The following is a 26800-nucleotide window of genomic DNA, read 5'->3' on the forward strand; positions in this document are numbered from 1 at the left end:
TTTACAAGGTATCACTTGTTATATATTGGCTTAAAACAGCCCTAAGGCTTTTTATAAAGTCAATAAAAGCATTTCCAATCTGACAACAAAGTAATTTTTTGGACAAAACTCCATTTGATTGCGTGTATCTGTTATGCCTCCCAAAAATTCATTCAGGCACTCGTTCCTCCTCATTTGCTTAAAATGGCTTCCTTTCAATGAGAGCAAGGAGAAAGTTACACAGCAAAAGAGCTGAAGTCTGAATGGTCTTTGTTTATGTTACCTCTTGCATCCAACCTCTTGCAAAGCAAAGACTGGACTGCTTCATGCTGCCGAATTTACTGCATCCTGATTGTTCCAATGTGAATAATCAACTGCAGTAATCATCAGTCCTTAAAGATCCATTAAAATGGTATAAACCTGGAATAAATCTCTATCAATTTAAAAAGAGTGGGCTTGAAGTTGTATGTTTGAGGTCAAAATCAAGTTCATGATTTTATACATTTCTCATATTTATTTTGTTTCCCATCTCATTATTGTTGAACTTAAAAAATCCAACTTGCCCTGATAAATAATTCCAATAGACACAGGTTTACACTCTGTGTATGTGTATGTCTGTGATGTGTGTATGCAGCTAAAAAGAGGAAGGTGACTGAAAAATATTAGTCTCTTTTTTTTGTTTGTTTCTTTGTGTGTGTGGATTTTTTTTCCAAATAAATAACCCAGTTGCTTCTGTATTGTTTTGAGGGAGGTGTGTGAGGTTTGGTATGAATTTCTTTTTCTTCTACTGTACGTGTTGTTTTGGATGCTTCCTATATTATAAACTTATAAAACCTTACAAGAAGAAATCAAGAAAATCTTAATAATAACAAAAATATTCAGGAAAATAAGTGGGAGAAAGGTATTTTAAGTCATGCTACAATTTTATTTTTGATTTTGAATTATTTTATTTCAGGACAATCTTGGTAGAAAAGACTAAATATTCTAAGTCTGTTTCTTATGTCTCTTCATTCTCCCTAATTGTGAGTGAGTGAGCCCTAGGGACATTGCGAATAACAATTCTTGATTTTTATTTTAAAGAGGGAACAGAAAAAGGAAATACCACTTTGCAGGTGTTGAAAAAATCTGAGCCTGAGGCTAGCTTGCTCACATTCTCAAACAAAAAAGGGATCCCACAGTGAAATATCCCCCAGATTCTCACAGGACTAAAGAATATAGAAATAGAACCAGTGAATATTTGGGGGAGAATCTAATTTTCAACATAAATTGGTGATTTGAACCAGCCATAATGGTTGGTTTGAATCATGGTTTGAATCCATTCATTTTATTTTGACCAGCACGTGGGTTCTGTTGCAGAAATGCCATTGTCCCTTTTCCTACTTGTGGATTAAAGTTTAAGTTTATTTCTGCTCCTGCAGGTACATGTCAAACTGCTGACATGTGGTCTGTGGGCATGAGTCACAGTTTGCATGCACTGCGTTGGCAGTCACTCTGTCTCAGTGCCATACATCAATGTCACTGAGTGTCATTATGCTGACTGCAGTATTGTTAGGTTACCTCCAAAGGCTTCCACATGGAGGAAAGAGGTTGCTGCTCCGTATGTACTTCCAGAGGGTGCAGCAGCTGTGACACTGAAGAGTAAAGGCAGGCTTGTGGGAAAGTGGAGTTTGCACCATCACAGAATCACAGAATGTTAGGGATTGGAAGGGACCTCGAAGGATCATTGAGTCCAATCCCCCCCAAAAAATATGGAACGCTTCACGAATTTGCATGTCATCTCAGACTCCAGTCAAGCACATGTTTCCACAGTGGCAGCCTGAGCCAGGAGCCTGGCTATGGATTGCTTGTGCCTTCTAGCATGCGCACATAGCCTAAAAAGCAGTGCACGTGTGCAAGCTCTGGTTTCATTTCTGCTCTCTCTTTCTTCTCTTACTCCTGGGGCAGGACAGAAAAGAATTAGATGAGGAGAGGGATGAAAAAGGCAAGTCGTGTTGAACCCTAGGCAGCTAATGAGCCCTGGAGTGCCCCAGGTGGTGTTCTAGAAGTACATTTTTCTGAGTAACCCCCATATGCAACACTACAAACTTGGGGAAGAGTGGCTGGAAAGCTGCCTGGTGGAAAATAACCCGGGGGTTTTGTTCAAGAGCTGGCTAAATATGAGCCAGCAGTGTGCCCAGGTGGCCAAGAAGGCCAATAGCATCCTGGCTTGTATCAGAAATAATGTGGCCAGCAGGACTAGGGAAGTGATTGTCCCCCTATACTCTGCACTGGTGAGGCCACACCTCGAATACCGTGTTCAGTTTTGGGCCTCTCACTACAAAAAAAGATATTAAGGTGCTGGAGCGTGTCCAAAGAAGTGCTATGAAGCTGGTGAAGGGTCTAGAGCATAAGTCTTACAAGGAGTGGCTGAGGAAACAGGTTGTTTAGCCTGGAGAAAAGGAGGCTGAGGGGGGACACCTTGTCACTCTCTACAACTACCTGAACGGAGGTTGTAGGTGGGTGTCAGCCTCTTTTCCCAAGTAACAAGTGATAAGACAAGGGGAAATGGCCTTGAGTTGCGGCACGGAAGGGTTAGATGGATATTAGGAAAAGTTTCTTCGCAGAAGGGTTTTCAAGCATTGGAACAGGCTGCCGAAGGAAGTGATTGAGGGTTGAGTCATCGTCCCTGGAGGTATTTAAAAGACATGTAGATGTGGTGCTTAAGGACATGGTTTAGTGATGGACTTGGCAGTGCTAGGTTAAGAGTTAGACTCAGTGATCTTGAGGGTCTTTTCCAACCTAAATGATTCTATGATTCTATATTGGTACTTACTCACAGCACAGAAATGATGGACACATCCTGAAGGAGACCATCCAGCCAGAGGGTCATAGGGCTCTTCCCTGGCTGAGATGAGCTTTTTGCTTTCACAGCTGAGGTTTGGTTGCATTTTTATGTTTATTTCTTCTCTCACTGACTTCTTCCAGGGCTAAGGAAACTAGCTAAGGTGGCAACAGATGCTCTTGGCTCAGATCTGATCATCAACTGAACAATGTCAAAATAAATGAAGAACACAGGTATTTCAAGTCCAGCTGGGCATCACAATCAATGCCCACATTAATTAGATTTTGATTTAATGAGTAAGGGTGGGTTTTTTTTCCCCTCTTGATTTTTGTGGATTTAGATTCTGAGCTCTCTTTTCTGCTTTGTTCTATGTTTTAAGTTTGAAACAAAAATCAATCACTTCACCACTACTACTGTCTTATTCTGTTAGCTCTCAGTGAGATCATCTCTACCTCTCTTTCTTTAATCAAACTAAACTGGAAGCAGCTTTTTATTCAGTGAGTCAGTTTTACTGTATTATTTTCTAATGTTCCAATTGTAAATTTTTGCTTTGGATATGCCATAAAATGAATATATAAAACATGGAAGGAATATCTCCTTTTAAAACAATAGTGTGTACTGCAGTTAATTAAATCAGTATCAACTTTCCAACTGCATGATCTAAGCTGACCTGTATCAAATGAATTAGAACAGCACCCATTGTGATGGACTTTGGCATGTTGTCACTGATTTATTTCCCTGCAGTGTTTCTAAACCTCTAGGGAAGTTTAAGGGAGGTATTTCAGGATAATCAGTGAACCTCTCAATATGAGACAGAGTAAGCACAGCAAAATTAGTGGTAGGTTAGGAATACCAGCTGATTTATTTAATAAATCAAAGAAATAAACTAACTCAGTCAGTTGCCTCAAGCAGTTACCCTTTAGATGTCATATATCCTTCTCTTGTCTAATTTAATTTTTCTCCTTGTTTCTGTTTGACAGAATTATGAAATTTACAACTGAATACCTAGGTGGGGAAAGCTGAAATTCAAATGTATAGCACACAACATGATGCTCTCTATGGAAAACCAGATAAGGAGTTGGGAATATCTAACACTCAGGTCATGGTATTCTTGGCAGCTGGTAGGTTTCACAGGATTAGAGGCCTGTCTACCAACTATCCCATCCCTAATGCATTGACTCAGTATCAAATTCTGATAGTCTTACTCCACTCTGCTGGCACATTGCTCCTTTAGTACCTAGGATCTGCAGACAAGATAGGTAATCTTGCAAATCATGGCAGTAATTTCTGACATGTAAGCATCTAGCAGACAAAAACATCTAGCAAACCTTACACTCAGAAATACGCAGTCCATGAAGTCATGGGAGACAGATTCTCTGCCTTCAGAATTTCTCCAACTTCTGAATCACCTGGTGTTCTCCCTCTGGAGTTTTCTCATGTCCATACTCAGTCACAGGAGAAACCATTTTTGGCCTCTGTAATTTCATCACAGAAACTTTTTAATGTTCTTAAATGTTTGTGTAAGAAACCTCCGAGCACCATTACCAAGCCTGAGAAACATCTAAAGCAAGATGGGTGCCAGAGAACAAGAGGTCTCTGGAAAGCATTGGAGGTTTAAAAATGACATGATCTTAATTACTCTGAAGTCTGCATGTTTTCATTTCTTTAACTGGAAGGCGATCCGTGTCACTGAGACCAACTGCACATTTTCAGATTGCTTGGCTATAAGCTGAGAGAGATGGTGGGGTGTTATTGTTATGGCTAATTCTGCCCATGTATTGGAATACTATACAGAAATACACAGAAATGGTATTGGCGAGTTTCAAATAAATGATCGGGGCACTTTCTTCCCTTAACGTGTTTACTCAGATGACCCTTTTGAACTGTTCATTTCAACTGAGCTGTAGTGTCGAGTAACAATGACCTTTTCTGAAAGTTATGGGAATTAAAGGAAATCACTCGGCTTTTTGGTCTTTGGAAATTCATAGTGTATTCCCTGCACTGTGGCAGTGGTATAATGTAATTTAATGTTACATAATACCTTATAGAGAAAACAAAAAGGCTTAATTAAAAATTAACTACTCTGTCCTCCAAGCAAGAGATAGCTGGATTAACATTACGCTGTTCCTGGGCCATATTTTCTCTCCAGCCATGAAGATCTTGGTTTTCCAAGCAGATTGAGTTTTTATCTCACTAGGACAGAAGAATTAAGCTATATAGTGAATCTTTGGCTTAACATCAACAATACCCGGGAAGTTTGAACTAGCTTTCTGGACATTAAATACTAAAATTGCCAAGACATCTTTGGCAATTCCCGAGCAAAAATCCACCTTATTTTTTTTTATAAAATCAGCAAATAACATTTACAATGATATTAGCTGGATCGGATTCTAATCTCAAAATCGTTATGAAGAAAGTTTCCTTTAGTTTATAACGAATGAAAATGATATATGAATGCTTGTTCAAGATGTTATGGACATCTTGGTGACATTTAAAACCAGCAAACATATTATCATTTGGAGCATTTTATTCCGAGGATACAATGACTTACATCAGAGTAACATTTATGATTGGCATGACAGTAACCGTTGACTGTTTCACAGAGTTTCATCATGCACCACAAATAGCGAATGAGAGCTGTAGCGCGTGGTGTTATCAAACAATGGAGATACCATTACGATTTTACAGGCAGGTCTGATCAAGATTTAGCTATTTCCTCAGCCCTCTTACTGTGGCTGAAAGCCCCATCTAATGTCTTCTGCCTCTTTTCAGGACTGGGGAGCTTGGACCCAGCACACCACCAGCTACAGGAGTGCTGGTGCTCTTTGGCTTGGAGCACTGGCAAGGGGAACTTGCACCATAGACATGCTCCTAGAAAAAGCAGTCGAAGGACAAATTGCCTATGTCCCATAGCAGATCTGTAGCAGATCTACTGATAGAGGGGGCACTGTGGGACAGGCAAAATTGTTTAAGATGTTTTGACAAACCTTTGGTTTAACCGCCGTATTCTAGCAGGACAAAGTTAAACTCTTGACACTGATATGGTCTTGTCTCATACATTAAGGAGGAACAGAAAGAACGTTACTTTCTGAAATACTGCAGTTGTGTTTATTTAGGTTTACTTATATGAACTTTATTTAGAACTGCATTTCTTTAGATCAATTTATATGAGCTTACTTAATAAGTAAGTTCACTTACTTTTTGCCTTCAGTTAGACATCTCATAGTACTCATGGGATAGCATACACTGAACAACTTTTTATTTCTCAAAACACTTCCAGCTGTTAGCAGATTAGCTTTGTATACTGACAACAAGACAAAAAAAAAAAAAAAGGATTGCCATTTTCAAGGTTGAAGGTCGTAATAGCAGTCTCCATAGATGCATGTAGACTGATCAGAAGATAATGGTTTTTAAATCACTGTGGCTTGCCTGCAACAGGACTTACTGCAAATGCTGCATTCACTTCCTTCCCAGCACATGCTTCATGATCTGCTACCACCACTGCTCTTAGACAGTTCTGGCTTCTTTGTAGTAAGAAGCTACTGCAAACAGTCATTGAATACCTCCGAGTGTTTGCTTACCTAAGCAAACCCTTCTCCTGTGACTGGCCCTAGTAATTTGTGCACTGAAGAAAACAACCAGCTCATTCTACCACCTACCCTTTCCTGTTTCCTCAAGTTTCCTCCCAAGCACTTCCGTTTTCTCATACTGTACACTTGACACAGATTAATCCTCTTCACCAGTCTTCAAATATCTCCTATCTCTCACGCTGTCATGAGCAATCTCTCTGGAGGGAAATTCTTGTTAAATATCCTTCTGAGTAAGTAGCTGAGTGCAATAATGTTCCACATAAAACCATGGGGAAATACGAGATCTGGGACCCGGATTCCTGATCTGAGTAGATATTCTATAGTTATCCAGGTGTTTGAAGGAGATTTATTTTCTCTTTTGCTTTCCTGAGTATCTGCAGGAGACCAGCATACAAATCCCACTATTACTAAAGGTCCCAGGTGTACCATTTAGTCTTTCATCAGGAAAAGATAGCTGGTGTATGACTTTTGTGTATTGGGCTGGAGGCATTGCAGGGCTTCTAGTAGTTCCTGATGCTTGGATAACTGTGCTGAGAGATGCTGCTCTGGTGTGGGTATATAACAGTGTGCTTAATCCAAGCATTAATTTAGGCATTAGAACCATGTAAAAAAAATACTGTTAATTCTTGACATTTTTTACTAGAAGATCACTTTATACATGGGGATTGTGTATTTTTTGATCAGGGCTATCTACGAAGACTGAAAGATGAGCTTTTACACCATAATTGCTCTTGTTTCCGCTGCCAATAAAGCCAAATGCAAGGAAGAAAGTAAGTTAAAATAATTTGTGAGAGAGTAATTTGAATCTTTAGCAAAAAGATTCTGTCAGAACAGGGAGACAACTCCACGTTTTATGTTAAATCCTTCAGTACATTATAACACGGTGTGCAAAAAAAAGAGTTGTGATGAGTCATAGGAATGATTCATTCAGTCACAGTTCTGGCTACAAGAAAATGTGGATAGCATGTATTTTAGTGTCAGCAGTAGTTTGGATAACAGGACATGATTTAAAAAATAATTATATAGAAACAAGGAGGAAAGGAAGCTGCAATGTCAATATATTATGTCATTTTTAGTTGAGTTTTCTAAGAAAGTGAGATATATGTAATCATGTTACCTGTGCCACTCAGTCCTCTTCCCATCCCTCTTGTTCAGTAAATAGTGGTAAAAAGAAACTTGTTCATCATGGCTTTTTATTGGAAATATTTTAATGTTTTTAATCTGGCAAAGAAAAATACTTATATTTAACAAAAAAAAAAGAGATAAAATAAGAATTAACACAGAAACACAGGAACAGAAGAGGATGGGGCAAGATGTGCTGTTTGCAATTGCATGAAAGCACATTAAATCGCACCAGAAAAATCCCACCCCAACAGGTCCCAAGTGCAGAGAAATCCTTATAGCTCTGTGTCATTTCGTTTTGATTTTTAAAAGAGAATGGGGCAAAGTAGAGCTCTCTTGAGCTGAGCTTTTAGAAACAGAGTACAAAGTACCTCTTGATTATTCCTCATAATTCTACCTTAAGCATGGGAAAATAGAAATTAATTTAATTAAATTAGGGAGCTGGATTTATACAGTTTTTAAGAAGTGGATATAAACTGGACATATCCATTTATAGGAGACACAGAAAGATTATTACAGACTTCAGTTTATATTTCGTATTAAAAACAGTGGAAATATCTCCCTAGCACTTGTTACAGCTGGAGTGGATGAGGCCTCTGATAAGGTCTTCAGTTGAAGTTAAGCTAACTGCAGAGGATGTGGAGAACTACCAGCCATGAAATGAAACATCGCTGGCCATGACAGATAGCAGTGTGGGAAGCTGACCAAAGTTAGAGAGAGCTGTGATCATTGCTGGATTTGCAGGTGTTTAAAGGGTTTATATGAAAAATGGCCATACTTCACAGGCAATTGAAGGAGAGCGTTGGGGTCCTTCACAGGGGTAGACTCTTGCAAGGCCAGCAGTACCTGGACATGATATCACTTACGCTACATAAAGCCTTTTGTACCAGCAATGTGGCAAAACACAGTGGATGGTAAGCAGGGAAATGTTTATCTTGGAGGAAGGGATGTACAAGGGTGGCATGGCATAAAGGAGGGTCAAGAGACAGGAGAAGTAATATGTAAATCATGTGATCATTGCCATTCAGAGTTACCTGCCAGACAGTCTTGTGTTGATCACTGCAGCCTAAATAAGGGCAATAAACCAGACATGTTGTTTTGAGCATACCACCTGAGCTGAACCTGCTGCTGTGGTCAGGTCAAAACTGACCTGTCAAAACAAGGGTCTTTTCCTGGCTGGGAGGAAATACTTAATTAAACTTTGGACTCCACCAGACAGGAGGAAGTTTTATTACACCTGCTGCAACTTTGTGCATTATTTGCATTTCTCTGTTATTTTCCTCCTGGAGGCTGAAACGTGAATTACACAGCACAGCTACATCAAGTACTGGTCTTATGATTTTGTAGCTGCTGGGCTGAAAGAGAAATTTCCTTCTTATATTTGCCATAGCAGTGCAACTTTCAAACAAACCTGTCTCTTGTAACATCATCACAGATAAATGGATAAAGGTCAGAAGATAAATGGACAGTGAGACAAACTAGAAGCTAGTTGAACTGTCAGGCTCAAAGGATTGTGATCAGTACCATGAAATCCATCTGGAGACCAGTGCTGTACCCCAGGGGTGGATAATGGAGCTATTCATGTTTAATGTCTTCATTAATGACATGGGTGATGGGACAGAGCCGACCCTCAGCAAATTCAATGATAATTCAGAACTGAAAGGAGTGTCTGGTCCACCAGAGGGTTGTGCTGCCATTCAGCAGGACCTGGACAGGCTGGAAAAATGGGTCAATAGGAACCTTATGAATTTCACAGAGTCACAGAATGTTGGGGATTGGAAGGGACCTCAAAGGATCATCTAGTCCAATCCCCTGCCAGAGCAGGACCATCTAGAAAAAGGAAGTGCAAAATCCTGCACTTGCGTAGGAACAAGCCCAGATACCAATACAGGCTGGGCACCAACCAGCAGGAAAACAGCTTTGTAGGAAAGAGCCTGGGCATCCTGATGAACACAAAGCTGAGCATGAGCTGGCAATGTGCCCTCACTGCAAAAAGTGCCAACAGCCTCCTGGCTGCATTAGGAAGACCATTCCCAGCAAGTTGAGAGATGTGATCCTTCCCCTCTGATCAGCACTGTTAAGGTCACACCTGGAGCACTGTGTCCAGTTCTGGGCTCCTCAGTACTAGAGGAGACATGGACATACTGGAGAGATTCTAGCCAAACACGTCTCATATGAGGAAAGACTGAGGGAGCTTGGATTATTCCTAGATAATGTAAGATTGTTCCTAGATTGAGCCTAGATAAGGCTCAGGGGGATCTTATCAATGTGTACAAATACCTGCTAGGGGATATGGAGTAAAAAAGACAGTCCCTTCCAACTTGGGCTGTTCTATGATTTTATGAAACTGAAACACAGGAATTACTCTTTGAACATAAGCAAAAATCTTTTTCCTGTGAGAGAGGTCAAACAGTGGAACAGGTTGCCATGAGAGGTTGTGGAGTCTCTGTCCTTGGACATATTCAAAACCCAGCTGGATGTGATTCTGGGCATCCTGCTCTGGCTGATGCTGCTCTTAGGCTGTTGGACTAGACGAACTCTAGATCTGCTGACAACCTCAGCGGTTCTGTGATTCTGCGAAGGGATTCTGAGTTGATTAGATTAGATTAGATTTTGTATATCTGACCAATTGGCCTGCATGTTTTATCTTTGTAAGTGTCAGATCACTTGGCTCACACTTAGATGATGTATCATTTTAACATAGTCTGAACACACATGAGGATACAGTTTCACTTATTAAACCCTTCACAAATACAGATGGATACTTATTTTCAAATGCATGAAGCAATCTTTGGCCAAGGGAACTGGAATGTTTATTATGACCCAAATATTCCTAGGTCAAATATAGGTTTCCATCTTTCTGACATTTTTCCTTCCATGTGACAAATACATGTGCGACATTTTTTAGGTACACCCTTGAGAGGTTCCAAAAACAAGCTTCAGTCATTGTAAAATTGAGGCATCTGTTGCACCAGCGGCATTCAGCAGAAAACAGTATCCAGAAATCTTTTCACCTTTTTCTGCTTCCTGGCTCACTTTGAAATACTTTTAACTATGTGCTTACTATAACCTGTGAGTTAGGTTTAGGTGGGCTAGGAAAAGGTTGGAGGCTACACTGACACATATCAGAGTGACGCAGACGAAATTGAGGTCATGCAGAATTACATCTGTGGTGGTACTGGATTCTTTTTAATACACAACTTGCTCTACTGAACAATATCTAGGACAAAAGCTTTCTCTTGTCTTATTATCTTTTTCTTGGTATGTGTTTGGTAGCTAATGGCCTCAGGAAATGGAATTTGGGATTGTGAGAGACTCCCAAATGAATTTGGGAATGTGAGAGGTACTAAGTCCTAAATCTTGAACAGTGCCTGGGATTTGAATTGTTTCTAGCCCAAAGTTTGCCTGATCACTTATTTAGAGAAAGCAATGGTGGTCATTGTAAAACAATGAAGAACTAAAGTTCAGTGATCAACTTTATATGTTTGAGGAATATCAGAATAGCTCCTTTAGCTGGAGCACAATATAGTGCTGGATTTGTCTTAACATAACTACCTTCATTTGTTAAAGTTTAGGGACAGCAGTGGCAAATAAATTAGTTGTAGCACAGCCTCTGCCATTGTAGACAGTTAATCTTTCTTGCAATATTTAGAGGGACAACAATCTGTCTGGATAACTAATTCCCTATCTTCCCACACAAAATCAATTATGCATTAAACAGAGATACTTAAATTATTTTTAATTTTTAGTGAGAACTTTGGGAAAGTATGCTAAAGATAAGGTCATTGTTTTATTCTCCTGTGCTCTTCAGAATAGGATAGAACCAGTATTCTGAATCTCTGAGAGTTAGAAAAAGTGTCCCTAGAGCCACCTGGGTGTTTGCTGTGGGAAGTACATTGAATTAGGATGGTCATATTCTGCAGAAAATGGAATGCATGTGGAATGAGGAGATACTAAATGACCACTGTGAGAAGTTATATCAAGTTTGTGTCCATTACATGGTAGCAGCTTTTATTAGCAGACTCACTATGATCTCATAATCTTCCAGCTAAACTATAAAAGATTGAGAACTAGGAGGAAGCTATAACTGCAGGCTGGAATTGACTCAGATCAGTCATCTCTTTTGTATTAGTGAATCTTTTGATATCAGCTCTCTCTCAAGCCTTTCTTCTCCTTTCAACCCACTCTAATTTTACAATTTGGCGCTTAACCTTTTTTTTTGACATCTTTATTAACGTTGGAAAAATTATATCTATTTTTAAGTTGAAGATGAAAGCAACTGATCTAACCATTTCCACCAATTTTCTTACGTAGCTCTTGTAAGATGCTGTTCAAAGTGAGAGTTGAACTACTGACTCTCGTATGTGTATGGCATTGTCTACTACTCTAGGTGGCAATGGCACAAGTTACCACTGTGAACTTAATCTGATAAAAATGCTCTGCAACAAACAGCTACATTCTAACAGACAATCAAATCCGTCACTAGAGAACAATCAGTGAACCTTGTAAGAATTTTGGCATGCATAAGATTTAAAATTTTTACAGTTAATTCCTTGTTCTCCCCAATAACTCATGCAAATGTATGTTGCAGATGTCACTGCAGGCAGAGTTGAGGTTTAGCCTTCTATAGGAGGATGAAGATGAACTTTGAAGTGTAGAACTTGGAGACTGAAACCTAAGGTTTCATGCAGATCATGGTACCTGCATTCATTTGGACTAAGCAGCAGGTCATAGTAAATTTCTGCTGCGAAAGAACAGTACATGACTGTGCATGCGGGTGTCTCAGTCATTACTGAATAGAACTTGATGGTACTTGAGGTATACAAAACACCTATGAAACTTTATACTAGCTTTGCCTGGACTAGACACCGCAAGACATATACCCTCGAGGCTTCTGACTAAATTCTTGTTCTGCTTATCATAGTGTATTGTTCAGTCGTTTGGTATAAGAGGCATTATACCAAAATGAAGGGCATCATAATTGCTCTCACCAAAGCAATGAGTAGTGCATTAAGCTTCAATTCTTCAACTCCAAAAATGTTAAAATGTCCCCTTCTAAATGTTATACAATAAACATTCTGGGACTTCTAGAAAATTACAGGGAAAAAAACCCAAATTACTACTCCATGATGGCATGAAGAATACCAGCTTTTTCCCTCAGATATTTTTCATGATACAAGTGGTGAAATGAAGCACAAAATGAGTTTACTTGTGATGCCAGAGGAGTGCTGCCAGGATATACCTTACCTCAGTGATATAGGATTACATTTAACTGCATTCAAGCGAATCACAGTCTATGCAGTTAGCTTCCACACAAATGAAAAGGCCACAGCCTACTTGACTACAATTATTTGAAATTTTAATTTGTTACAGCATCAAAAAAGTATGCCATACAGCAGACATCAAAGGCATTAATGAGCCCTCTCTGTATTCTGTTGTTCAGTAACTGCTATGTAGATATATACATTTTTTTGATGTCATAAATAAGAGATTAATATTGATATGTTCAAACATAAAATGGAAGCCTACAGAGGGCAGAAGCAGGGACAGGTAGCTTGAGTGGAATACAGAGAAATTTTTGAGCAGCCGTGGATCAGGTTAGGAGAGTTAAAGCCCTGATTAGGAAAGCTAAAGCTGTGATAGCATTAAATCTGGCCACGGACATCAAGGGCAACAAGAAAAACTTCTATAGTTATGTCAGTGAATAAAGGGAGGGCTAGGAAAAATGTGGGCCATTTCCAGAAGGAAAAGGGGGACCTGCTTACCCAGGATATAGAGAAACCAGAGGTACTCAATGACTCAGCCTCAGTCTTCACTGGCAAGTGCTTTAGTCACATCGCCCAAGTTGCAAAAGGCAAAGACGAGGACTGGGAGAATGAAGAACCATCTGCTGTAGGAGAAGACCAAGTTCAAGACCATCTAAGGAAGATGAAAGTGCACAAGTCCATCGGACTGGATGAGACGCATCCATGGGTCCTAAGGAAACTTGTGGATAAAGTTGCTAAGCCACTATCCATCATATTTCAGAAGTCGTGGCAGTCTGGTGAAGTTCCAACCGACTGGAAAAATGGAAACATAGCCCCCATCTTTAAAAAGGAAAAAAAAAGAAGATCCGGGGAACTACAGGCCAGTCAGTCTCACCTCTGCGCCCAGGAAGATCACACAGCAGATCCTCCTGGCAACTATGCAAGGGCACATTGAAAAGAAGGAGGTGACTAGTGACAGCCAATATGGCTTCAACAAGGGCAAATCCTGCCTGAAAAATTTGGTGGCCTTCTATGACGGGGTTACAGCGTTGGTGGATAAGGGAAGAGCAACTGACGTTGTCTACCTGGACTTATCCAAAGCATTTCACCTGTCCCACAGAACATCCTTGTCTCTAAACTGGAGAGACATGGATTTGACGGATGGACCACTCAGTAGATAAGGAATTGGCTGGATGGTCGCACTCAAAAGAGTCGCTCTCAATGGCTCAATATCCAAGTGGAGATCAGTGATGAGTGGTGTTCCTCAGGGGTCAGTACGGGGACCGGTGTTATTTAACATCTTTGTTGGTGACATGGACAGTGGGATTGAGTGCACCCTCAGCAAGTTTGCTGACGACACCAAGCTGTGTGGTGTTGTGGCCAACATGCTGGAGGGAAGGGATGCCATCCAGAGGGACGACAAGCTTGAGAGGTGGGCCTGTGCGAACCTCATGGAGTTCAACAAGGCAAAGTGCAAGGTCCTGCACATGGGTCAGGGCAATCCCAAGCACAAGTACAAGCTGGGTGGAGAATGGATTGAGAGCAGCCCTGAGGAAAAGGACTTGGGAGTGCTGGTGGATGAGAAGCTCAATATGAGCCAGCAATGTGCGCTGGCAGCCCAGAAAGCGAACAGTATCCAGGACTGCATTCAAAGAAGCATGGCCAGCAGGTCAAGGAAGGTGATTCTGCCTCTCTGCTCTCATGAGATCCCACCTGGAGTATTGCATTCAGCTCTGGGGCCCCCAACTTAAGAAGGATATGGACTTGTTCCAGTGAATCCAGAGAAGGGCCACGAAGATGATCCAAGGGCTGAAGCACCTCTGCTATGAAGACAGGCTGAAAGAGTTGAGGTTGTTCAGCCTAGAGAAGAGAAGGCTCTTGGGAGACCTTCTAGCAGCCTTCCAGTACCTGACGGGGACCTACAAGAAAGCTGGAGAGGGACTTTTTACAAGGGAATGTAGAGATAGGGCAAGAGACAATGGCTTTAAACTGAAAGAGGATAGATTTAGATAGGATAAAAGGGAGAATTTTTTACAATAAGAGTGGTGAAACACTGGAACAGGTTGTCCAGAGGAGTTGTGGATGCCCCATCCCTGAGGGCTCAAGACCTGGTTCGATGAGACTTTGAACAACCTGATCCAGTGCAAGATGTTCCTGCCCATGGCAGAGGGGTTGGAACTAGATGATCTTTAAGGTCACTTCCAACCCAAATCATTCTATGATTCTGTGATATAATATCTTTGGTTTCTCAGTACATTGGCTTTGTTGTCAGACCTAACGTATGTTAGTAGAGTTTAGATTAAAGGAGAAAATTTGCCTGATGTGTAGTGAATAGCCAAACATGGGGATGCATATAATCTGATGAAAAACGAAAACAAAATGGAAGTAAATTTGATCAGTTAAGAGAAACAAGCATGAACATAGAATTCACTGTTACCCTATACTTTCGTAAATTTCCAATATTCTTGTTGAGACCATAGCAGAAAAAATTATTTCAGATCTACTTCTATTAATGCTATTATCAATTATTAATTTTAGTATTATTATATAATAATTTAATTAATACTGGATATAACTGGTCTTGAAAATGATAGCTGAAAATATTTATCTTCTGAACTGTTCACCCTCCCTGTTTGATGATTTCTTGTTTTCTCCATCCTTACGTTCCCAAAGCCTGCACATAAAAGGAAAAAGGCTATAGAGATAGTTGTTTCCACATCCTACTCCCCTTGTACTTTTCTGCCAGATGTAGCAACAGAGTAGGTAGTCTACTGGGATCTCAACACTAGATACATACTAAATGGAGCAGAGGCATCTGGTGATGCTTGTTGTTCAAGGACCTCTCCCAAGTCTAGGCCAGAAATAATGTAAAACCTTCTCCTATAACACATAAATCTTTGTAGTATCCAAGTTTCCTATACTATTTTAACTTTTATTATGAGTTTATGAAGAAACATCAGTCTGTGCTTCTGTGAACAGTTGGCAAAATAAGACAATTTCAACTGTTGTAGATGATAAAACAAAGTTCTACTGCAGCAATAAGGCTAACAAAAAGTTGAGCAAACTGACATTTTGACGTCTGAATTCTCTGCAGACTTAGAAAAGGCAGTGTCAAAGATGGATCTGATAATGACACTTCGGAATTAAAATTAAGTTACATTAAACTAAGCCTGTGTTCTTGGTTTAGGGAACTGATTGAAAGAAACTATGCTCTATTGTTTGTTGTCCACCACTATGTCCAGAACGTTCCTGTGACACAGAGCAAAAAATCAGAGAAGGGGATGCTTAACTAAGACGGAAATCTGCATCCAAAAAGACAAGTTCCACTACCAGTGACTTAAGCAAAAAGACAACGGGAAAGGGGAATAAACTTATTTATTATATCTGAACTACTAAGATTATTTTTAAAGTGTATAATCTTCCTCACGTGGCATAAACTTGGATGGATTCTTCACAGTGACAAAAATGTTTGTCCAGATTGGTCAGAAAGCAGTTATCTTACTGTCCTTTTGACCAATGCTGCAGCTTTTCTTAAGGCCAAATAACAGGGTACTTATTGAAAAGATGTTGATGCTGAGGACCTAACCAGCTCTGCAAAAGGAGAAGATGAAGATGCTGTTTGTGATTTATTAGCTGAAACCAACATAGCAAAGAATGTACTATGTAACTATCATATGACAAGCATTACATTAATTTGCCATCACCAGACAATGACCTGTGTAGTTGACACCACTGTTTCAGTTACTAAGATTTACAAGTTTTAATAGAGTTCACACACAGTATATGTCAGATAAAAAGCCTGGCAAAATGGGAATTGTGTGTTATCCTTAGCTGGAACATTGCCCTGTGTGTAAGGCACAGGACTGGGACTGAGGCACTGGATTAACTTTCATTCTCTCTTTTGTTCACCAAAATAGCTAATGACAGATTATTTACTCTCTTTGGGCTTGTTTCCTCATTTATGACATAAGAAAAATTATAGTAATACTATCAGGAGTGACAGGAGGTTAAACTAATATTGCTAAAGAAGATTGAATTGCAGTGTAAATACGAAGTATTACTATCATTCCACAAACAGAAAATCTTCTGGGTTATGAAATATTTTTGCGTGTTCCTCTCTCTCACATCCTGCCAAGTAGTACTTCATGACATTGTGAGATTTCTAATGTCAAGCTATACTTCTTTACTCCCCAATGAGGAGAAGCTCAATGAGCATGGACTAGAAGTCGTTTTATGATCTTGTAAGAGCATTTATGGGACAAGCCATTCCTAGAACTCTAAAGAAATACTGGTTTCTCAGTATTACTAATATAAAGTAAATTAAAAGTCTGCCTTTTGGATTTTTATCATAGTGATCCAGATGTAACCCCTGCTCAGAAAGTCTCTCGAGCTGGGAGATATATCAAAGAAGAATCGATCTATACTTGCTCTGTTTCCTTCTAATGCTCATTCCTTGAGCATTTCCCATGTTGATCTGTGTTGAAAAGTGGGCTCCCCAGATCTCCCAGAGTCTGCAAAGGAGAAGCACTAAAATCATATGACGAATTTGAGAAATAACTCATTAAAAAAAAAAAGAGAATCATAGAATCATGGAATGGTTTGAGTTGGAAGGGACCTTAAAGCTCATCTGGTTCCAACCCCCCTGCCACAGGCAGGGAAACCCTCCACTACACCAGGTTGCTCAAAGCCTCATCCAACCTGGTCTTGAACACCTCCAGAGATGGGACAGCCACAACTTCTCTGGGCAACCTGTTCCACTGCCTCACCACCTGCAATGTGAAAAATTTCTTCCTTATATCTAATCGAAATCTACCCTCTTTCAGTTTAAAGCCTTTGCCCCTTGTCCTATCACTAGCTTTTACTCAGCTATACCCTTGTAAAAAGTCCCTCTCCAGCCTTCCTGCAGGCCCCCTTTGAGTACTGGAATGCTGCTAGAAGGTGTCCTCGGAGCCTTCTCTTCTACAGGCTGATCTTAGCAAATCATAGGTTTAAAATGAGTAATCTGGAATAGTTACTGGAGGTATTCAGGTAGTTGTTGTATGCTCCCAGCATGTAAGCACAGGAAACTCGACTGCCGAATTTGTGATGCTAACCCACACCAGAAACAGGGTATTAAACCAGCTGGATATTTTGTCTGGCCTAATGCAGCAATTATTATACTATTATGGAGCTGAAGGTAGACTTGGTTTTGTTGTTGATGTTCACCTGTCCCAAACAGGCACTTTACATTTATAGAAGAAAAAGAATTACTGTCTTTATGCCTTCAGGAATGTGTGTTACACTCTAAGACACCATCTGCTATTAGAGTTTTCTTTCTCAGTTCAGGAAGAAATTAAAAAAATTTGACCTATGGTTAATTGCTGACTTGCAGAAGGTGTCTGTGGTTGTCCAAGTCACGTAAAGTAAAGCCCCAGTGACAAATGAGAATAAACACAGAGCAGAATGAAGAACAACTTACCCCAGATGCAGCCGGAGGCACTAGATAGACCTGCTACCTCTTAACATCTTCACTTGGGAAGTTTAGTAACCACGGTCCTGTTACTTCCCTCCTCAACTCTCCTCTGGTCTGGAGAGAGTTTGTGCAGACGCTAGATTTTCCCTGTGCAAGTCTGTCCTGGTCACTTGTCTCTTGCATGGCACAATTTCACATGTGCCCATGGCACAACAGTCTCAGACTGGAGACAGTCTGCAGCTGCTGCAAGTGTTTCATCCACTATGAATCTATTAGATATTTGGCCACCAGGTGGCATAAACACTATGTAAAATGCCACAAAGCCGTTGCAGATACTATAATACAATCACCTTGTTTTTAAGAGTATGGGTGTTCAAATACTTAGCGGTCCTAGCTATCAACTTTCAATATTATTTGCATATTTTTAATAAGTAGCTAATAGCTTTAAAAATTCTTTAGTTTGCATTGTTATCCCATGAGGAATTGTCCATATATGACACAAATCAATTAGCTTTGCTAATCACATTGCGTCATATTCTTAGTCGTGATTTGTTCATATCACAAACTTAACTTCGCAGATGGAAAAGACTAGATTACGATATATTGATCTGCATACAGACACAACCAATCACTTTAAGAAGAAATCCAAGCCAAAATCAACTCTTTTCCATTTTTGAAAAGACATTTTATGAAACATTTTGTAAGCTGGAGTGTAACTTCCTATGTCATAATAGAATTTTCTTCAATATTATGAAATCAGTTCCTATGTTTTTCTCATATTTCATCATTTTGACTGTAGTTTTAAATTATGTCAGTATTCTTTTTTTTTAATTCCTTTTTTCTTACTTTAGCTATATTCCCTACTTTCTCTTCCCTTCTCATATTTTTTGAGATTCCATTCTTTTAATGATCTTGTCCTGACACTCTGTCTTTTCCTTTAGTATCTTATTTGGTGTCCTCTATTTTTTCCTATCTCTTTAACGTTATATTCCTTGAGTTTCTGTATTCTGAGTTCCCTTCACTTTTATTTTACAACATCAATTTTTTATTTATTTTAGACTCCTCTGTCATTTCTGATGCAAGTTGTTTGATCTGTCCAACTTCTGACTCAGCCTTGTGCTTCTATATAACCAACAACTGAACTTCTCACCTTCCCCCATGTCCCCCTCCTCACTCTCTCTTCTCTGTCATCATTAAGAACTTGTGACAGATTAGTTTAATCCATCCATGATTCATGTCTGATACAGAGTTGGATTAATGTAAAAAATGTATTATGAAAATTGCTTGCAGCTTTGTAAGCAAAATGAACTGGTTTGAGATTGACACCTTTGGTCTAGACCAATAGCAGTGAAAAATATGACATATGGTTAACAGTTTATAATAGACAGCTCTTCCTAAGGCGAAGTTAATCCAAACGAAGATATAAAGACACCCTGAGTAATATATATTATCTATATTCACCTTCAGGAAAATTCACTTGCAGACTATTCTGCTTGCAAGAACCAGAATATTGTTCTAAACCAGGAAGGCATGGAGGTCTCAGATATTGTGTAGTTTCTGTGGGACTCAAAAGGGTCTAATGGGGCACCTCAGAAGCTAGTGGAGTGGCAAAGGTGCCTTACAGCAGTGTACCGCAGCTCTGCTTTACTTGCTTCCAACGGAACAGAGGACAGAACGGGACACGCAAGGGAGACATGGTGCTTTCTGTTGCTCTATTCTAATGACGTCCAGGCAGAATCTTCTAACACAGTTATGGACAAGCACAAGATTAGGCATGTTAAATAAACTTTCTCTTCTAGTATACTTCTCCCAGTAAGACTTGTTTTACTCAGCTATTGGAGTTCTATGCTGACAGGAAAATTTTTAGTCAGAAAATCTACATGAGCTTTGGCCTCCAAGAAGAGATGGTGAAATCAGGGAGCCAGAGCTCGCTCTGGCTAGAACTGCTGGGCAAAAGATTGGACCATAACAACAAGTCCAGGTATAGATGTAGGCCTGTGGTGGACTCAGAGGAACTGACTAGTTTCCATGGACAAGAACAATATTTCAACAGCTTTAAGTGAAACATTACCACTGTTTTCCATGTGTCTCTTGAAAAAAAGAAGGATATCAATGACTTCAACAGTTCTGTCAGAAACATAATCAATGGATTACTCTTAGTATCAACTGAGTGAATTAAATACATGGATTCAGAGAAACCTAAAAGTTCTAACCTAGTTTTGTACGAGACATCAAAGGTTAATAAAACGGTACATGACAAAACCCTTATGCCTGAAAGGCCTTCACCTTTTCTACACTGAAACATCTTCCAACTGAAATCTTCCAAAGCTCAGTTCCTTGCATTTAGTCAAACAACCCAAATAAATTTACTCTTGTATGATGACCTATCACGACTAAGTGATAAAAATTTTTTCACTTTAAAATTCCTTTGTTCCATTTCTTTGCATCCTATGCAATTTCAAATGCTTGATGTAATGCTTTGAAATAATTTGAAAAAGCATTCAAGCAGGAGATATATTTTTTCCCATAAGCTAACAACACTATCTTCATTTGTTACGCACATATAGTAACAATTATCTGACACCAATACAGTTCAGTGTCAGGCTTCTCACTTTCAGCTGGATTCTACGGGCAAAGTCAGATCACTTGCTGTTAACATTGTAAAGCAGGGCATACTCCTAGGACACTCTACAAATAATAATGTTGATTCACCAAGCGTCTAGAAACACACTCAGAAGCGATTCTTCTTTTTATTTGTTTGGTGATTTCCTGCTGCTATATCTTTGGGATCAATAAAAGCAAATGCTTAGTCAGAGCATAGTGCGCACACACACAAAAAAATGACAGTAATTTGTTTCATATTCTAGTTGACAGAAAACTTCAATGAAGAACTTGGATGTACTAAAGGGACTGTCATCAGTTAAAACAGATCTTGTAAGCCCTCAATACAATATGTGCTCACATTTACATTACTCACTGATACATCTTACTCATGTCTCTATATGTCACAGCATAAACTAGGGTGTATAAAAGTATTAAATCAGAAAATCAGTCCTTCAGATTTCATGGATGTTTGTTCCCAGCATTAAAAATATAAAAGAAATGAGAATTGGAAGTTCTATAGTGTTGCAAGGAGTTTGCCATATTGTATTACTATGATGTACAGGATAGCTCTCCTCAGTAGCATTACAAATGAGTTCATGCTGGAAGACTTATGTCTGATGGTATATCAAGCAGATATCCTTCCCTTAGCTCCAAATAGCCAGAACTGACACTAGAAGTTGTGGAAGTACATGAGGGCAATGTTCCAAAAGCATTAGCTCAAAGGCAGGTCTAAACAGCTTCAAAGTAAACCTGCACTAATTAAAGAGTCTGAACTACTACTACTACTACACAGTGACTAGGTAGAAAGACAGCATTACTTGCTGCTGGCTCAGGAACCTCCAATTCCCAGGGCACTCAAAGGCTCTAAACAGCCTTTATAACAGCCTCTTATATTTGCTTTTGCCATCTTATATGCTATGCCCAAATCTTCTACCTCACTCGAAGCTCAAACTTTTCATTAGACTACTTGCAACTTACTATTCCTGTTTTACAGATATTAAATATCTACCATTTGCATAAATGAGCAGTTAAAAGCACTTTAAAAGTGGTTTGGTCAGTTGATGTTTTCTCCTTGGAGACAGACCCTCTCTTCAGTTTTCTGTGTAGGCTTTTTTTATCTGCCTGTGTGGTGAAAGAAAGGTCAGAATTTACAAAGTGTTTTTTTTTCTCTTGGATCTTAACAGTGAAGAAAAAGAGATTTAAAGAGCTTTGAAGAGAATTCATTCCTAGTACTGATTTTTATTTATGTACAAACCAATGTTCAGCACAAAAATTTTTAACCACATTTCACATTTTCTATGCATCTTTAACAAGCCTACTCAACTGAGTGGTGAGTTAGTGTCGTGGTTTAGCCCAGCTGGCAGGAGCCGCTCACTCACTCCTCCTCCACCACGGAGTGGAGAGGAGAAAAGTGTAACAGAAGACCTGAGGGTGGAGACAAGAACAGGGAGACATCACCCACCAACCATGCCCCCAGGCAAAACAGACTCAGCTTGGGGACAAATAAATTAATTTGTTAACAGTTCATTCAGAGAGGAAAACAAGCACCTTCTCCTCATCCTCCTTTCTTCCCAGCTCTACCTCCTCCTCCAGCAGTGAAAAGGAACATGGGCATTTCCGGTCAGTTTGTCATATGCTGTTTCTGCTGCTCCTTCCTTAAAGGGTGAAGACTCCTTACAGTCTTCCTCTGCTCCAACATGGGGCCTCTTCTCATGGGAAACAGTCCACAAACTTCTTCAATGTGTATCCTTCCCTCAGGATGCAATCCTTACCCATCAGATTGCTCCAGTGCGGGCTTCTTCCCCACGGAGTCATGGCTTCTCAGAGTGCAGCCACCTGCTCCAGCATGGAATCCTTTCTCATGGGACTTCAGACACATCTCTGCTTTACTGTCAGTCTCCAGCAGCATGAGGGAGAGACAGAGACAATTTCCCACAGAGACAATCCTCTAAGAACTCCCTTAGGCACAGGTGTCACAGCTTTAACGTGGGGTTCTCCACGGGCTGCAGGTGGATCTCTGCTTCACCGTTAATCTCCACAGGCTGCAGGGGGCTGCTGCCATCTCACTCTGATGAGAATCCCTGCCTGGGGCTTGCTTCCAGGCACAGGAACTCAGATTGGGTGTCTCAGTGGTCTGGAGCAGGTGCTAACACCCATGAAGCCATTGCATTCATAACAGAGGAATGGTGGCCGTGCAAGTGTAGCGATAACACTTCAGTTATCTGAAGCATATCAGATAAGGTTGTCTCTGTCATTGGATGGATGTTTTGCAACAATGATCCCTTTGCAGAAAAAGATCTCCAAAAGCAGAAATAGTGACAACTTTGAGAACAGTATCTGTTGTTAATGATGGATGAAAGAGAGATCAAAGGAGGGGTGACCAGAGATGGATCTTCATTAACGTCACTACTGCCCACTAAAACGGCCAACATGAACTTTCCCAAATCGTTTTCCCTGTTTATCATGGATTTTCTTTTCTAGAAGGAAATAAAACTAATCAGGGCTATATTTTGTCCCCTGCATCTTTGTTTCAGCTATTGATGGTCTATTTTACTCTTATAGCTACTTTTTCCCCTCACTCAAAATCATTTTGAAATAGGTCCTACACTTCTATAGCATGTTGTTTCTTTCCATATTTTTAATAGTATCTGTCTAATTTCAAAAGAAGAGCTTCTTTCCACAGTTTCTAAAGGCAGGTATTTTTGTAGTATGAGGAGCTTTGCCTTCACTGACCTTTAGAAATTATACCTTCTATTTATCTTGTATACCAAGATTTGAAACAACCAGGCAGCATGAGTTACTTTGCTTCACATGAATATGTTACTATCTACAACGCAATTAGAAATGTTACACTTCAGTTTTAGTGAAAAAAACCCTGCTTTTCTACTGTCATCTATTTTTAAAAAGTTTATAAAGCTTTCAATAAAGTAATTTAAGTACCATGTTCTAAATATTTTTATTGAGAATATAATAATGACTGGAATTCGAGTAAACATAGAAATATTTATCCCAGTAAAATATGGAAAACATTTTTGACATATTATAAGTAGTCATATAGTTACATATGACTGTAATGCCAGAAAAGACTATTATGATCAGTCAGTCCAATTTTGATGTAAAACACATGCTACTGCTTTGCACAATATGCGCATGAAATTAATAATTTTATTTGACTTGCTACCCTTTTAGCAAGAGCATTTCATGTGCAATTGTTTTTTTCTTTAACATGACCCCCCACTACCTAAATTCATAGCAGTGAAAACTCTCTCATCCAGTCAGTGAACAGTACTTTAACAGTTGCTGTTGAACATCTTGCCTAACTGTTGATGGGGAAAAGAAACCCTACTATTTTATCAATATCAGTCATGAATAAATCACTGCTCATTCTCTTTTTTTCTGCCCCCCCCCCCCCCTTTTTTTTTTCCCCCTTGCATTTACTTTCCTTCAGAAGTTGACATTTTAACTGAAGAAGCTTCCCCGTGTGACTGTCACCTTGCATCATCAATGGGCTAGGACAACTTTCTGTCTCAGAATCATGAAAGCAAATGCACTATCCTGCCCCTGTCCGAAGCAGCTCCATCAGCAATATAGCTCCTTGCCTCCTCGAGGTCACACAGGTGACCCTAGAGCTACATTAAGGAAAGCACTTTTCTGTTCCTTACGGGCGACCTTCCATGGCTGGTTAAAGGAGGCCAAGCTGGTCATGTTGCTGGTTGCCATTACCTGTTAGACACCCCATGTGATGCAGGGAAGTGGCTGCATGTTCAGAGTCATGTGCAACCAGGAAAGTTCATGTGTGTAAAGAAAATTCAGGCATGGAAAAAGATGATATCCCTCGTGTCTCTGAGATCAGTTTTATGCAGCATATAACCAATATGAGAGAATAACCACTGAGTGACAGAATGACATCTGTCATAGGATGGAACGAATTTCCCTCTGGAGACCTCTTTTGTCCTTATGTTAAGCGTCAATGATTAACTTGAGCTACACATCTTACTTTTAGATGTTAAAATTACAGAAAACTAGTGCCATCTAAACGTATAATCTTGCCAATAGGTAAGGTGAACAAAAACCATTGGGATACATTATAAGAAAATATCTCTTACTGTCAAGCTGGCAGGAGCAGATTACTTCACTGCAAGAGATTTTAAATTTTGTTTTAATGATTTGCTGTAATTTCCTCAAGAATTGTATTCTGCAGGTAGATCCACTATATTTCCGTTATCTGAAGCATATCACAAATTTTGTAATTTTTCACTCAGTGTAATCAGCATTTGAAAAGAATTAATTGTTTTTCAATTTTAAATGCATTTTGAAAATTGTAAGCAAAAAAATCAGAACATGAAAAAATGTTTTGAAATAATGTATGATGAATCTCTGTAAAACAGTATGACCCTCTGGAAAGTAAACAGTCATCATAATTTCCCCTTAGAGGCATGTATGCTTCACAAAATACATGCCTACCTGACCAGAAAATATCTTCGTAACTTCCAAGTTACAAAATCTTGAAATATCACTTTTAAATAAAAAGCTTTGGGATTAAACCATTTATGGTTCTTTTAAAGTTTCTCAGCTCTATTTTGTGTCTGCAGCTGAAACTCTCCCAACAATTTATATAGTTTGCTATTAACAGATCTATCAGGATGTAATCGTTTCATGGTCAGCTTTTTCTTAAGTCTGAAGTTAAGCACAATAGAAGCGGACTTTTAAATATTATAATGCAAAGAAACTTACAATAATTTCTTTTTTTTGAGCAGTCTGGTTATCATATAAATAAAAAAGAAGATCTATTTGGCTGGTGCAATCAGGAGGAATGTAAAGCTCCCACGCCTGCCTTCAGTAATTGATGAAGTGGGTCAGTGACATTTCACAGGGCTGTGATTGAATTGGACCCTTGAGGACAAATAGCACATAAACCTTTTCCACCAGCTCTTTGGTAAGTTAATATTGGCAATTCCAATTTAATGCTTATGAATGAAAGTATTACAGGCTAAGTGAAATAAAAGAACAGCCACAGGTATTGTCTTTGGTTGGTGCTCTTTCCCGCAAGCACTATTTAATCCAATGAAAAACAGAGACCTCGTCTGTCAAAGAAATACATGACTGGGCTGGTTCTGGGCAGAGGGGAGTGTTCTGGAAGAATTTAGAATTTGTTGTATAAGTAAAAATGCAGATTTTTAGCAAAAGTGCCTGTTGTTAGCCCATTTGGGAAATATTCCTGTTGATTTCTTGGTGAGGTGGTACATTGAATGGTTGTGAGGTTTGAGCTGCATGTTAGTGTTAACAAATTCTATTAATAATTTACAGTGAAAGGAAATATTTTATTAATGCTACGTGAAATCAATGCACAAAATTAAAATGAAGCATTCCCAATTGTTTAACTATGTTATGGGACATGGTTGGAGAAAACAGGTATTTAATTTTTAGAATACATTGTTCATTTATTTTTAAACATTTCATTTAGGCATAAATGAAATTCTTTCATCCTGTCACTATAAATATTTAATTTCTTCAATGTCACATATAACTTTTATATAAACACAGACACAATTAGCTTTTAGCTTCAACTGAATGAATCTAGAGCTTACTAACAAATTTGCATGGGTGTGTACAAGTAAACTGATATTAGCAGTTCCTCCAGACTTCATTTCACAGGTGATGTTTTCCACCATTTGGTCCTTCTTGGGCTTCACTTGTGTTTGTAAACTAAACAGGGACAGGGCTTAACCTCAGTCTCTGGTTCTGTGGGTATCTACCATGTTTAATGCTAGTGCACTTGATATAATTTTGGTCCGTGGCAGGCATCATTTTCCCAAAAAGTGTTTGGGCTCAGCCTGTGGGTAGCCTGGGGCTGTTCCAGTGGGCTGGACAGTGCTACCCTCCTTTGGGCAAGATAAGGTTTTAGCCATATGGATGTAAGCCATTCCATGTATGTATTGTCCTCAGGGTCAGAGAATGGAATCTGACCCATTTTATTTACTAGCAG

This window comes from Tauraco erythrolophus, chromosome 2, assembly GCF_009769465.1.
Source record: "Tauraco erythrolophus isolate bTauEry1 chromosome 2, bTauEry1.pri, whole genome shotgun sequence".
NCBI classification, from domain to species: domain Eukaryota; kingdom Metazoa; phylum Chordata; class Aves; order Musophagiformes; family Musophagidae; genus Tauraco; species Tauraco erythrolophus.